The sequence below is a fragment of the Triticum aestivum genome, chromosome 5D, assembly GCF_018294505.1.
Source record: "Triticum aestivum cultivar Chinese Spring chromosome 5D, IWGSC CS RefSeq v2.1, whole genome shotgun sequence".
NCBI lineage: Eukaryota > Viridiplantae > Streptophyta > Magnoliopsida > Poales > Poaceae > Triticum > Triticum aestivum.
Genome location: NC_057808.1, coordinates 176,440,593 through 176,456,742, shown reverse-complemented (window position 1 = coordinate 176,456,742; position 16,150 = coordinate 176,440,593).

Here is a 16,150-nt window from a genome sequence, read left to right as displayed (position 1 = left end):
TGTTAAACATCAAGTTAAAGTGCACCAAGATGATCTACGCGTCTTTCTAGTCAAGTTACATGTAAAGTTCATTTAATTCGGAGCTACGGCCTAGAAGATATGAGCAAAACAAGTTAAACATGGCATTGATGCAAATGCAAGCAAAACAACATCACCAACACTCCAAAACAAGGATGCGACAAGGTAACATGAAACTACATACAAAACCAAGCAAGTTTCATATAGAGCATGCTCAAAACGGAGCAACGGTTCAACACATACACTCAATACAAGTTCCAAACACAAACTGCCCAAAACAACAACTAAGCAATTTGCAATCAAGGAAACAATATGCTATAGGAAACATAAGGACACAAACTTGATATGAACTCAAAAGACAGATTAGATGCTCCAAATAACATTAAGGTTCAAGTTCATAGGTATCAGGATAAATCCAACATGATCAATGCAAAAAGCAACTTCATAACACAGGTTATGACTTAGTGAAAAACAGAGCATGTACATGAACATAGTTAACATGTTGACATGTTGGAGGCATGAAACAATGATGATATAGTGCAAGATCATGGCAAACAAAAGCATGGCATTACATTACAGGTTAAACATGGCAAAACATGATTACTAACCATCTCCATATAAGCCCTAGATCAATGGCAATCAACAAGACGGAATGCAACATGATATAAGCTGATTCTCAGACTGAGGAAATCTGGGAATGCAAAACATAACATTGTGATGCTGACTTTTGAGGCACATAACAGCAAGCATAGCAACTTAACTAATCATGAAAAAGACATGGACGTGTGATAGACATGATATACTTCAACTTAGTTCATGGGCACAAGTTCATATGAAGCATGGAGTAATTACTACAATTCATGCAAAAAGGAACATGCTGTTAACAGGATGAAAGATTTAGCATGATGGCAAGAGTGCAATAAAGAGGCAAACTGCAGCAAGGTATATGGCAACCAACGGCATGGCATCAAATTACACATAACAAGGAGCAAATAACATCAAGGCATCATAAACATATTGTCGGGTGGTAGGTGCGACATATGCCAACGGGTGGCTTATCATTGTGGGAGCCAGTAAGACATCGCCGGTGCCTGGAAACGGGATAAGGCGAAGACATGCACGCCGGCGAATCTTACCCAGGTTCGGGGCTCTCCATGGAGATAACGCCCCTAATCCTGCTCTGCGGGGTCTCCGCATGATCACTAGATCAACACAAGTGGCTCCTTGAGCCGTGTTGCTAGAGGAAGAAGAAGGGCAAGGCTAGCTCTCCTCTTCTCTCTATGTGGTGTCTAAAACTCTAAGAGATCAACCCTTTGCATGGGTGCCCTGGGGGGTTTATATAGGCCTACCCCCCAGGGGTACAATGGTAATCCGGCTGGACGCGGGTCCTAGCCGTCAGTGTCTGTATTCGCCGGCTTCTTCGCCGGCCACTGGGGCCCGCCGACTGGTGGGTCCCGCCGGCTGCCGGCCTCTTGGCCGACAGGCCGGCCCCACCGCCTGGGGGTCTTCTCGGCGGCTGGTTATTGTAGCCTCGCCCCTGATGATGAGGGGTTTGTCGAGGTAAGCATGGCCACAGTGCCGCCGCCTAGCGGGCTCTCACTGTAGCCTCACCTCGTCTTGTCTCCTTAATGATGCACATACTTCGAGGGAGGGAGGTAGCCGGCTATTGGGAGCCGGCTATGCCCCAGGCCGACTGGGGGAGGCTTGGCCGCCTTCGAGCGTCTCTCTGGCTGAAGGGGCCCATCGCCCGTGGGCCGTACTGGCAGCCTGTCGTGGGTGGCGTCATGGTCAACATGGCAACAGTGCCGCGCCGGACGGGGGTTGGCCAACCCGTACGGCGCACTGTGGCCACGCGTGCTCCGGGATTCGGGGGTGGTAGGCTGTACTATAGCCACGCCCCATCTCATCACCGTTATGTGGGTGCAACCCTTGAGGGTGCAGTCTTGGCCGGCTTCTAGGAGTCGGTCTTCTTGTGGCCGGCTTCTAGGAGTCGGTCCCCTTGGGGCCGGCTTCCTGGAGTCGGCCATCTTGTGGTTCTCTTCGGGAAGGTTTTTAGGGTTGGGTCGCCTTCCAGTAGTCGGCTTGTGGGATAGCCGGCCAGGGGAAGGCGGCCCTATGCTTTGGATGCTTGAAGGCTCGATCGGCTTGATAATTTTTTGAAGAGCCAGTGGAGTCGGTTAGGCTACCCGTGGCCATTTACTCCGACAGTAGTCCCCGAAGCTGGTTGGGCTTCAAGGCTGAAAGGAGGACGAGAAGCTCAATCAGCTTCCGATCTTGAAGAGCCAGCAGCTAGGAGCAGGCTTTGATCAGGTGCGCCGTCTTGGCGAGGTTTTGAAGTCTGAAGGCGGGAGCAAGCTGGTGTGCATGCCGGGTTGCGGGCTGCCCGCTTGCTGCCCGCGCGCCACGTGGCACCCTCCGGCTGGAAGGGCCTGCCAGCCCACGCGCGTGACGGGACGCCGCTGCAGGCCGGGGCCCGCCACTTCCACGCCTAGGCCTAGGTGTGGATCTTCTATGGCCCAAAGCGGGCCGCTCGCCTTCCAACGGCAGTTTTCGCACGCCGTTAGGGCGCAATAATCACGGGACGTGGGGGAGTGGGCGCAGTTAATCCCACGCCCCCCCACGCCTCGCCTCCTCGGCTTCGCCGCACGAGGCTATAAATAGGGGGAGGAGGGGGAGCGGCAGACGCTCACACGCTCACCCTCGCTCCGCCATCTTCTTCTTCTTTCTCTCCGTTGCAGCAGCCCCTTGCCGCCGCGCCGTCCCTCTAGTATTCGCACTACCCCACAGCTTCACCACCGCGGGGCCGTGGTTTCGCCGTCGCCGCGCCCTTTCTCATCAGCTTCTTGCCGTCATGTTGCACGGCGGAGACTGGGACGGCTCCAACGTCCACGCGGACCACATCGACTTCCTCCGCAAGATGCGGCGGTTTCCCGTCGAGGACCAGGTGCGGGTCCATCTTGCGCCGAAGAAGGAGATCTCGCCGGCGCCGTAGGAAGGCGAGCGGGTAATCTTCCGCTCGCACTTCCTGCGCGGCCTTGGCCTACCTGCGAGCGCCTTCTTCCGCTCCTTCCTCGAATTCTACCAGCTCCAGCCGCACCACCTCACTCCAAACACAATGCTGCTGCTGTCTGCCTTCGTCACTTTGTGCGAGGGCTTCCTTGGCGTCCTTCCCACCCTGGAGCTCTGGGGGGAATTCTTCCAGTCCAAGCTCGGCACCCGCATGCAGGGCGTGCCGGCTCAGAGCGGCGCCTTCATCGCGGTGCGGAGGCCGGTAGCTGACAACCCCTTTCCTGTCATCACGCTGATCCAGTCGGTGAAGCTCTGGCAGAAATCATACTTCTACGTGAAGAACGTCACCCTTCAAGGCGACTTCGTCAACTTGCCCGCTTATGTAGCCGGCCCGCCGGCCGGGAGGCGGCCCCAGTGGTCCTATCGGGCCAGAACGCTGCCGCCGGCTGGAGCCGCCGCTGTCGCGCGACTCCGGGTAATGGTCCAGTCGGAGGGCCTGACCGGGTCCGACCTGCTGGCCGCCTTCGTGGTGCGCCGGGTGCTCCCGCTCCAAGGCCGCCCTCATATGATCTGTCAAATGAGCGACCAACTCGATCCGAGTCGGATGTGCACCAAGGAGATGCCTCATGACGAGGTAGCTGTCATGGTGAACTACCTCGCGAATTGCAAGCTCGCCGAGGAGTGGCAGTTTGGCAAGGAGCCGTACTCCCATGCCAATTCCCCGCCTATAGTAAGCTTTCTTTATCTTCTCTTCTTCAGTTTTGTCACCAAGTTTTTCTTGGCTGACTCTGACCAGTCGGTTTGTCTTGACAGAGCCCCCTCCTTCGACTGGCTGCCGGGGCAGCGGGGGTGGAGCGCCAATACCTCCCCGACCGGGCGACACACGACTTGGACGACCCCGACTTGGGGGCGGCCGCCATGGACGACAACACCGAGGGGGGAGGCGGCGAAGCAGGCGGCTCTGAGCTTGGGGCCAGCTTTGACGAATGGCCGGATGATGACGAGGCGGAAATCGTCCCGCGCCGCCAGCCGGCGTCCGGCCATGGCGCGGGTTCATCCGCCGCGCCGGCTGTCCGAGGCGGCGCGCAGAAGCGTCTGGCCGCGCCGGGCTTGTTCGGCAGTCGGCCGAAGAAGCCCAAGAGCACGGCGGCAGCGACCAAGCGGGACGAGGCGGCCGCGAAGGCTGCCCGCTTCCGCAAGGTGGTGAAGCAGCCACAAATGGTTTCGGCGTAAGTGTCAATTCTTCTCACGTATTCCTTCTTTTTTGTCGATATTCTTCTTCTAAGTCCTTGTCTTGATTCATCAATCAGGGCTCCGCTTTCTCTTGAGCGGACCGCTGCCGCCTCCGTGGTTGGATCGGCGGGAGGATCCGCAAGTGCCCGCCGCGTGGACCCCCGCGCCGAGCTTCAAGCGGCGACGGAGAGGAACGCGCGGGAGGCGCGGGAGGAGCGGGAGGCGGAGGAGCTGACGGCGGCCGCTGCCAAGGCGGCGCAGGAGATGGCGGAGGAGTCGGCGAAGGCACAAGCCGACACAGCGGCCAAGGCTCAGGCGGAGGCTGCAGCCGCAGAGATAGCGGCGGGGGCCTTGCTTGTCGTCCCCCTGCGCGCCGTGGCGCCCGAGATCTCGGAGCCCCCGCCGGAGGAAGCCGGTGGCGACCTGCCGGGGATGGAGAGGGAGGAGGACAACGTCGTCGTCCGGGAGAGGGAGGCGGCACCGCCATCGCCGACCGGGGCGGACCAAGGCAGCCGGCCTAACGCGCCGCCCGTGCAACCGGCTGGAGGTGAGCCGGCTGCGAGGACAGACCTGGTGGTCCGGTCGCCATCGCGCCAACGCGCAGGGATGGCGACTTCGACGCTGGACCCGCAGAAGGCCGCGGGCTCCAGCTCGTCGGCCCAGGATCTGGAGATGGCCAGCGCCAGCTCGGGGTGGACGCCGGGTGGTGGGACGGCCGTGGTGAACGTGGCGGCGCAAGAAGTCCAGAACCGGCTTCAGTCCCAGGCCGCCGTGCTGAGGCAGTACAATCAAGAGTTCCTCGCGACACGGACGGCTATTCGGGTAAGTCTTCCCGCTTTTTTGCTTCTTGCTCTTGATTTCTTCCGAGGGGGCGCGTCAGCGCACCCACTGGGTGTAGTCCCCGAGTTCCGAGTCGGCTGCTGAGCAGGCGGCTTGGAACTTCTTAGTAGACTTAGATTGCTATCTTGTTCTCATTCGCTTCTCTGTCCTACTTGCAGGACTACCACAACCTCCGCGCGGCTGCCTTCAACTCTCAGGCTCGGGAGCTGACCCAGAAGACCGCTGATCTAACTGAGAGTCAGAGTAAGTGCTTCATCTTTTATCTCACGTGGGGGCGCATCAGCGCACCCACTGGGTGTAGTCCCCGAGATTCGGGACGACTGCTGAGCAGTCGGGCCGGATCTTTCCTGGCGACTTCTTTCTTATTGCTTTTTTCTTCTTTGCCATATCTGCAGAGGCCAATGCCAACCTGAGGGAGCAGTTGGATGGGACCCAGACCGCCCTTCGCGCCAAGGAAGCCGAGTTCGACGCCTTGGCTCAGGAGCATGACCGCTTGGTCAAGAAGCTGGCTGACCAGGAGGAGAGCCATAAGGCGGCCCTGAAGGCGGTGCAGGACAGCGAGGCCGCCCTCCAAGCCGAATACGAGACCAAGGCGGCGGGCTGGGCTGAGGCAAGGCAATCGCTGATCAATGGCTACGGCCAAATCGAAGACTTGGTTGATGGTAGGCCACCTTCTTCTTCGTTCCTTGCTTGCCGCTTGCCATTTGGTCTATTCTCTGACTTTGTGTTTTTCTCGTCCTTTCTTACTTGTGCAGAGTACTTCCCTGGTTACTCCACTGCCGCCAGCCAAGTCATCGAGGCCCACTTCGAGGCGCAAAGGCAGGCTGGTGTTGAGATCGCGCCGAATGCTCGTCGGTCGCTTGAGGAGCAGCTTCTGGCGATCCAAGCCCGCCTCCAGCTGGCTCACCGCATGCTCCGCCGTCTTCAGCGCGTTGGGGCGCAAGTGCTGGCCGCCCTCTAGCCTGGTGAGGTGGTTCCCCGTACCCCCAGTCGGACTGCCGACTGGCTGGAGGTAGCGGTTGGCCGCTTCGAGGTCTGGAAGGCTTCTGCAGCTCGGTCAGGCGCCAGGCGGGTGCTAGAGTTTGTCAAAGCTTGGTATCCTGTGCTGAGCTTGGACCAGCTGGCCACCTGGCGGCAGGAGGCCGACAAGGAGCTGGAGGCGGTGCGGCCGGCTATCATCCAGCGGGCCTCAGTGATCGCCGACTACACCGACACCAGCGCCTTTGCTCCTGAGGTGGATGATGACGGCATTGCTCAGCCGGAGGAGTGGTTCGGGCTGAACCCAGCAGATGGTGAGGACTCGGCGGAGGAGATCGACTCCAGCGATGAGGGCGAAGAGGAGGAGGGAGAGGATAGTGAAGACGTCGTGCCAGACGGTTGAGCAACCGGCTAGCCTCAACTTGATCGTGCCTCCAGCAACGAGGCACGTGCGAGCGCGTCGCCTGCAGCCGGTGATGATCAAGCCGAGACTCGCCAGCCGGCCACTCCTCCAGCCAGTACTGCTGTCTCCACCGACCTGCCCGGCTCGCCTGTTGCGCCTTTAGCCCGATCCGCCACCTTCGCTTTCTGCTTTTAACTCTTTGAACAATATTTTGTTAAGTTTGCGCAGTTCCACCCACTGGGGGTGTATTCAAACTATGTTGACTGCCGGCCTGTTGAAGGCCTTTTGTGTAAATATAATCATGCATGTGCTTGGCTTCCGATTGTTCTTGCTTTTCATCCTTTTGGCTGTTTCCTTTGCCGCCCTCCCTTGGTCGCCACCTTCCCCGCCGGACAGCTGCTCTGCAGTCTGTGGCTGGAGAAGGGCTTGGCCGTCTGAGAGGGCAAGTACTCTAGCTTTCTTGGATTATAGCAAGGTGAATGGGAAGCCGGCCAGCCGGCTGTTCTGACAGCCGGTTGGCGGGGTGGGAGGCCGGCTTGTGTTATATAAGTTCGTTAGTCCTTAGCCGTTTTTCGTGTGGGCATCCTTTCCTGCCTTTGACTCTTGCCAGTCGGACAGTCGGTTCTTCGAGCTGCGACTTTCAACAAGAGAGGGCTCGGGTGCCGGCACACTACTTGTCTGACTGCAGGTAGAACTTTAATATAACTCAAGGCGGCAAGTCCCCGGGCCAACTGATCGAACCCGGTGTCGGACAAAAAATCAAATGTAATAATACATTCATAGGTATGACACTCGTCATACATAGATAAAAGAGGGTAGTCCCCGAGTGCACCTCGGGGGGCCCGTTGTCTTGTACTTAATACAAAAGGTAGCATGGTACATACTGCTTTTAACTGTAAAATCTTCTGAGGAGATTGGCATTCCATGGTCGTTCCGACTCCTTGCCGGAATCATCCATCTTGCGTGCCTTCGGCTTCTGTGCGTCGATCAGGTAGTAGGAGTCATTGCCTAGGGCCTTGCGGATGACGAAGGGGCCTTCCCAAGGGGCCGAGAGCTTGTGCTGGCTAGCTGTTCGCTGGATCAGCCGGAGCACAAGATCGCCTTCTTGGAAGGATCTTGGCTTGACCTTCCGGTTGTGGTAACGGCGCAAACCCTGCTGGTAGATGGCGGACCGGCTGAGTGCTAACAGCCGGCCCTCTTCTAGCAGGTCAACACCGTCTTCTCGCGCTTCCTTGGCCTCCGCCTCCGTGTACATGGTGACCCGAGGTGAGTCGAACTCAATGTCAGTTGGGATGACAGCCTCGGCACCATATACAAGGAAGAAAGGAGTGAAACCGGTTGACTTGTTCGGGGTAGTACGCAGACTCCAGAGGACAGCCGACAGCTCATCGAGCCAGCAGCCGGCCGAACGCTCCAGTGGTACGACCAGTCGGGGCTTGATGCCGGAGAGGATGAGGCCGTTTGCTCGCTCGACTTGGCCGTTTGACTGCGGGTGGGCAACGGACGCTAAGTCCAGTCGGATGCCCTGTGTCGCGCAGAAACGTGCCAGTGCTCCGTTGGCAAAATTCGTGCCATTGTCGGTGATGATGTTGTGTGGTATGCCATACCGGGTGGTGATATCTACGATGAATGTCACGACAGTCGGCCCGTTCAGCTTCTTGATTGGCTTCGCTTCAATCCACTTGGTGAATTTGTCCACGGCGACAAGCAGATGTGTCATGCTGCTGCGCGCCGTCTTGAATGGGCCCACCATGTCCAATCCCCAGATGGCAAAGGGCCAGGTGAGGGGGATGGTCTTAAGTGCAGAAGCCGGCAGGTGTTGCTTGGAGCTGAAGACTTGGCACCCTTTGCAGCATTTGACTAATTCCTTGCCGTCTTCCAAAGCAGTCGGCCAGAAGAACCCATGACGGAAAGCTTTGGCGACAACTAATCTTGAGGCCGCGTGGTGGCCGCATTAGCCTTGGTGGATGTCCTTGAGGATTGCTATGCCCTTCTCTGGCTCGACGCAGCGCTGGAAAACTCCAGTGACGCTGCGCTTAACGAGTTCTCTATTTATTATTGTGTATGCTCCGGCTCGGCGTTGAACTTGTCTTGCCGAGATCTCGTCAGTCGGCAGCTCTCTGTTTACCAGGAAGTTGAGGATGGGTGTAACGCCCACGATGCGGCTATATCTCCCACGTGTCGAGGCACGACTTAAAGGCATAACCACATTGTGGTATTGTCGCAAGAAGGGTTATCTTCACACAATCCCATGTAATGAACAAGAATGGGATAACGAGAGTTGGCTTACAATCGCCACTTCACACAATACATAAATTAATTCATACATCATCCAAAATCCACACATAGACCGACTACGGTCAAATCCAAACGAAAATAAGATAACCCCAAATGCTAGATCCCCGATCGTCCCAACTGGGCTCCACTACTGATCATCAGGAAAAGAAACATAGTAACGACCACGTTCCTCGTCGAACTCCCACTTGAACTCGGTTGCGTCATCTGCACTGGTATCGTCGGCACCTGCAGCTGTTTTGGTAGAATCTGTGAGTCACGAGGACTCAGCAATCTCACACCCGCGAGATCAAAACTATTTTAGCTTATAGGAAAGGATGGTGTAAAGAGGTGGAGCTGCAGTAGGCACTAAGCATATATGGTGGCTAACATACGCAAATGAGAGCGAGAAGAGAAGCAACGCAACGGTCGCGTAGCTAGAAATGATCAAGAAGTGATCCTGAAACTGCTTACGTTCATTCATAACTCAAACCGTGTTCACTTCCCGGACTCCGCCGAAAAGAGACCATCACGGCTACACACACGGTTGATGTATTTTAATTAAGTCAAGTGTCAAGTTCTCTACAATCGGACATTAACAAATTCCCATCTGCCTCATAACCGCGGGCACGGCTTTCGAAAGATAATACCCTGCAGGGGTGTCCCAACTTAGCCCATTATAAGCTCTCACGGTCAACGAAGGATAAACCTTCTCCCGGGAAGACCCGATCAGTCTCGGAATCCCGGTTTACAAGACATTTCGACAATGGTAAAACAAGACCAGCAAGATCGCCCGACTGTGCCGACAAATCCCGATAGGAGCTGCATATATCTCGTTCTCAGGGCACACCAGATGAGACAGGCTACGGGTAAAACCAGACTTCGAGTTTCCCCGAGGTGGCCCCGTAGGCGGCTCGGTTCGGACCAACACTCAAAGGAGCACTGGCCCGGGGGGGTTAAAATAAAGATGACCCTCAGGCTCGCGAAAACCCAAGGGAAAAAGGCTTAGGTGGCAAATGGTAAAACCAAGGTTGGGCCTTGCTGGAGGAGTTTTATTCAAGGCGAACTGTCAAGGGGGTCCCATAAATCACCCAACCGCGTAAGGAACGCAAACTCAAGGAACATAATACCGGTATGACGGAAACTAGGGCGGCAAGAGTGGAACAAAACACCAGGCATAAGGCCGAGCCTTCGACCCTTTACCAAATATATAGATGCATTAATTAAATAAGAGATATTGTGATATTCCAAAATATCCAAGTTCCAACATGGAACCAACTTCAACTTCACCTGCAACTAGCAACGCTATAAGAAGGGCTGAGCAAAAGCGGTAACTTAGCCAAACAACGGTTTGCTAGGAAAGGATGGTTAGAGGCTCGACATGGCAATATGGGAGGCATGATATAGCAAGTGGTAGGTAGCGCAGCATAGCAATAGAACGAACAACTAGCAAAGCAAAGATAGAAGTGATTTCGAGGGTATGGTCATCTTGTCTGCAAGGTTCTCAGAGTTGTCGAAAACTTGATCCTCATAAGCGTACTCAACAGGTTCCTCGTTCACGAACTCGTCTCCCGGCTATACCCACAGCAAGAACACAAGCAACGGAACCACAATCAATCACGGGAAATGCACAAGCAACATGATGCAAAACATGCATGATATGCGGGATATGATATGCGATGCATATGCGTGCTCCGGAAGAAAACGAATGACCAAGGCAGTAACTTGGCAAACAAAGTATGCCACTAGAAAGATGAGATGATTTCGGTCGAAATCGATATAAATATCACCGGAAACGGATGCACGGTTTGCAAATGGCAAGCAAAACAAGAATGACACGATTCTGCGATTGACAGCATGATAGCACTTAGAATACATCAAGTAACTATGCTACAGCACTCCAATATAGCAACAAAGCATATAACAGTAATCTACAGGAGATGCTTGACAAAAGATGAACACTGAGCTACGGCTAGATCACAACATAACAGGTTCAAACAAGCATGGCAAAAGTGCAAAAGATATCAGGTTCACAGACTTGGTGAAATTACTGGACATGCCTGAAACAGCATCAGGTAGCAATGTTCAGAGCAAGCAACACACATGCTACAGGAACTTAACATAGAAACACAAGGCATGGCATGAATCTACTAAATTCATAGAAAGAAAGTCCCTTACTGACCATGAGCCAAAAAGGATCAGAAAATATGATGGCACCCATGTAAACATAGCAAATTTCGTTAACAGGTTCCAGACTTGGCAGAAAACAGAGCATGGCAGAAACAGTATTATGAAGGCATCTTGGTGAGCTTGATTCACCCACCACAAAACAAGCATACCTACAGCAAGATGGCATGTTTATGAAGCTAACCATGGCAAAATCAAGTACATTACATGAAAGGATCAACTACAACAAGCTTGGCAAAATTGAATAACACGTAAACAATCTGCCAGGAACATTTTATAGCAAAAGTAGAGCAAGATTAAGACATGCTATGGCACTCCATAATTGCAAAAAGGGGCATGGATGGATAGATCAAAACTATATATACAAAACATCCTTATTGAACATGCCCAAAAGAAGCATGAATCTCACTGTAGCCACATGAATACATGACAACAAAATAACAGCAGTAACAGACTTAGTGAAAATCCTGTCCCTGAAAACAGAAACATCACGAAGCCTAGTTTTCATGCTTGTGCTAGTCACCAAAAAGATCAAAAAAAATATGGCATACATCTCTGTAAATATGGCATGACATAGATCAAAACACATGTAGAGCTCATACTCATAAGATGCACACATTAAATGCAACAAAAACAACAAAACACCAAGTTCTGATAAGTAACAGCGGTAAACATCATATAGCATCCTTGCACTAGATATTTTGGCATCAAGATGGACTCAAACGAACATGGCATAATGGAACAAAATAAAGAGCATCTCGAGGCGAACATTCCGATATATCATGCACGCAAAATGGAGCAGTATGCAGAGAGTTATGATGCAATGAACAGAGCCATATATTGTAAAAATCTTCGGGACTTGCAAGAATTTGGGGGGGGGGGAGAAAGTCAACCGTGGATCTGGATCGGGCTCGAGGACGCCGGGGTCGGGGCGCACGGCGGCCGGAGCTCCTCGTCGGAGAAGAGGCGGTGGCCGGACGGAGGAACTCGGGCGGCGTCGGGGAGGGACCGGAGGGACCGGATCCGGCGACGCGGGGTCGGGGAGAGGAGGCGCACTCGGGGGAGGCGCGAGCGGAGCCGCGGCGGGCGGCGGTCGGGCGGCGAGGCGCCGGCCGGTGACGATGGCGGCGGAGGGCGGCGAGGCGGGGCGACGAGGCGGCGGGGACGGGATCCGACGGCGGCACGGGGATCCACGGGAGGAGGCGCGGGCGGCGGCGGAGCGGGACGGGGGGCCCCGTGCGGGCCTGGCGGGCCGGCGGCGGCGCGCGGTGGCTGGGCCATGTGGTGCCCTCTGGTTGGCCCGGGGCGGCGGCGGCTTTCGTCCGTCCGGACCGGACGTGTCCGGCGGCGCGGGGTGGAAGAAGACTAGGGTTTCGCCCGAATTTCGGAGGGGGAGGTGTTTTTATAGGTAGAGGGAGCTAGGAGACTCCAAATGGAGTGCGGTTTTCGCTCACACGATCGTGATCGAACGACTAAGAACATGGAGGAGACTTAGATGGGTTTTGGGCTGTTTGGAGGGGTTTTTTGCTGCAACACACAAAAGGACTTTGCAGTTGCCCGGTTAACCGTTGGAGTATCAAACGACCTCCAAATGGAACGAAACTTGACAGGTGGTCTACCGGTGGTGTATCAAGGCCACTTTGCAAACCTCGGTCCATTCCGAGAACGTTTAACACCTGCTCATGAAAAGAAACAAGAGGGGTGCGCCGGTGCATGTAGGAGTGTCGGATTGCAAAACGGACAACGGGGAAAATGCTCGGATGCATGAGACGAACACGTATGGAAATGAGATGCACATGATGACATGATATGAGATGCATGACATGAACAAAATGCAAAACAAAAAACAAAACCCGACCACGAAGGGAATATCATAACACATAGCCGAAAATGGCAAGAGTTGGAGTTACAAATATGGAAAGTTACATCCGGGGTGTTACAATGGGTTGGGCCCATGATGGAGCTGTGACTTCTTCTATTGCCAATACGGCTATTGCGACCAGGGTGTGTGGGTTGGGTGGTGAAGAGTTGGAGTCGGCCACCGCCTGTTGTGTTGTTGCAGTCCCCGGGCTGACTGTTGCAGTCCCCGGGCCGGGTTCTGAAGTCCTCGAGCCGGGTGCGACTACGTCAGTCCCCGGGCCGCCTGTCGAAGTCCCCAAGCCGCCTGCTGGGTTCCCCAAGTCGGATCCGACTGCATCACGGCTAGGCGGTACGAAGATGGAGTCTGATTCTAGAGACGGCTTGACAGACGGTTTGAGGAGGCATTGGAGAGAGACGCCAGTTGGTATAGCTTGTCGGGTGGAGCCGATACGTGGAGGAACTCGCATCCTTCAAAGTATCCGCTGATTTGCTGAACGAGGAATCGGTAGCTCGCCATGTTTGCGTCCTTGGCGTCCCAGTCGCCGGATGATTGTTGGACTACCAGATCCGAGTCGCCATAGCACAGGATCCGGCGGATGCCGAGCTCTTTGGCTAGCCGGAGCCCATGTATGAGCGCCTCGTACTCGGCCACATTGTTGGAGGCGGCAAAATGAATTTGCAATGTGTATCTGAGTTTGTCGCCCTTGGGAGAGGTGAGGACGATGCTGGCTCCCAAGCCGGTGCGCATCTTGGATCCATAGAAGTGCATCCGCCAATGAGTGGAGTCGGGAGCCGGCGGTAGGTACTGGATCTCGGCCCAGTCGACAAGGAAGTCGGCCAATGCTTGGGACTTGATGGCGGTGCGAGGCTGGTAGAAGATCGTGTAGGGAGCCAGCGCAATGGCCCACTTAGCCACCCGGCCGGATGCATCCCGGCTGCCTATGATCTCGGCAAGCGGGGCAGTGCATACGACCGTGATGGGATGCTCTTGAAAGTAGGGCTTCAGCTTCTTGGCGGCAAAGTATACTCCATAGCACATCCTCTGGTAGTGCAGGTAGTTTTGCTTCGAGGTGGACAGTACTTCGCTCAAATAATATACCGGCCTCTGGACTGACTGAGCCCGGCCTTCTTCTGGGCGTTGGACCACAATAACTGTACTGACCACTCGGCTAGTCGCGGCGATGTAAAGGAGCATGGGCTCTTTCTCAGTCGGCGCCGCCAAGACAGGCGGCGTGGTCAGCATCTTCTTCGACTCATGAAAACCTTGGTCTGCTTGGTCGTTCCACTTGAAGTGGGTGGAGTTTTTTATGAGTCGGTACATGGGGAGAGCCTTCTCTCCTAGCCGGCTGATGAAGCGGTTCAGGGAGGCCAGGCACCCGGTAAACTTCTGGACGTCTCGCAGCTTGGTAGGAATCTCCATTCTCTCTATGGCCTTGATCTTCACTGGGTTGCACTCGATGCCGCGTTCAGAGACCAAGAAGCCTAGAAGCTGGCCGGATGGTACTCCGAACACGCATTTCTCAGGGTTGAGCTTGATCTGAAACTGGCGCAGGTTGTCAAATGTTTCTCTGAGGTCTTCCAGCAGGGTGCCGCGCTTCTCCGTCTTCACCACAATATCGTCTACATAGATGTGGGCATTTCTGCCGAGTTGCTTGAGGAGGCATTTCTGCATGCAACGCTGAAAAGTGGCACCGGCGTTTCTCAAGCCGAATGTCATAGTCAGGTAGCAGAAAGCTCCGAATGGTGTGATGAAGGCGGTCTTCAGGCGGTCGGCTGGATCCAACTTGATCTGATGGTAGCCTGAGTAAGCATCCAAGAAACTTAACAGCTTGCATCCGGCTGTGGAGTCTATCACTTGATCGATTCGAGGTAAGGCAAATGGATCTTTGGGGCAGGCTTTGTTGAGGCTGGTGTAATCTTTACACATGCGCCATTTATTGTTTTTCTTCAATACTAGGACTGGGTTGGCAAGCCATTCTGGAAAGAACACCTCCATAATGAAGCCGGCTGCCAGAAGCCGGCTATATCTTCTCCCACAATCCTTCTCTTTTCCTCCGACAGTCGGCGGAGGGGTTGTTTGACTGGTTTTGCGTCTGCTCGAACGTGTAGCTTGTGCTCGGCGAAATCCTTCGGAACACCTGGCATGTCCTTTGGGGACCATGCAAAGATGTCGACGAGCTCGCCTTCCTATTTGCTGTCCAGGTTTGCACCAATGACAGCAAACCTCTCCGGGTTCTCCGGGTCCAGAGGTATCTTCTTTGTTTCCTTGGCCGGCTGGAAGGAGCCTTGAGCATCATATTCCTTGGGGTCAGGGGACAGGGCTGGCTGCTTGCCGGCCATGGCCACGACTCGGTCCAGCGTCTTCTTTTCTTCAGCAATCACGAGGGACTCGGCCAGCCGGCTGCTGGCTGCAGCACACTCGGAGGATTTCTTGTAGTCTCCGGCTATGGTGATGATCCCCTTTGAACTTGGCTTCTTCATCTTGAGGTAGGCATAGTGGGGCACAGCCATGAACTTGGCCAGGGTAGGTCGGCCAAGCAACGCGTGGTAAGGGCTCTCTAGATCCACCACTTCAAACGAGACTGCTTCTCGGCGGAAGTGATCCTTGTCTCCGAAGAGAACATCCATCTTGATCTTGCCGATTGGAGAGCAGGATAGGCCGGGTACGATGCCATGGAACACAGTCCGGCTTGGCATGAGTTGCTTCGTCTTGATGTTCAGCTTCTACATGGTGTCACGGTACAGTATGTTGATGCTGCTTCCACCGTCAATCAGTACACGGGAGAAACGGGCAGCTCGCCTTTCTGTCGCAAGGGTGGCGTCCAACACTAATGCATAAGAGCCGGGAGACGGCATCACCTCTGGGTGATCGGCCCGGCTCCAGTTGATAGGCCTCTCGGACCAATGCATAAACTCTGGGTTGTTGGAGGCGACCGCATTGACTTCTTGGTGTTGTCAGCGCCGACTACGCCTGTCTTCGGTTTGGCTCGTAAAGACGACGTAGGCGGCGTGCTCGTCTGGGAACTCGTCTTAAATGGCTCCGACTGCTGGTCGAGCAGCCGGCTGCTGAGGGGCTGGAGGCGGCTGGCCAGCAGGTGGAGGCGGCACCAGCCCTTCGCCTTTGGAGTTCCGCGTGAGCCAATGACACTTCCGACTTGTGTGGTTGGACGGCTTCACGACGCTGTGGAACTTGTAGGGGGCATCAAGGGTTTGCTCGTAGGAGAAAGCCGGCTGCCAAGCCGGCCTGCCGCCCTTCTGCTTCTTGGGCGCGGGCCGCTCTTCAGGTTGTTCGTCTGCGACTATGGCTACTTGCCGACTGGTGGAAGGCGGCATAGGGGCCTTGCGCTT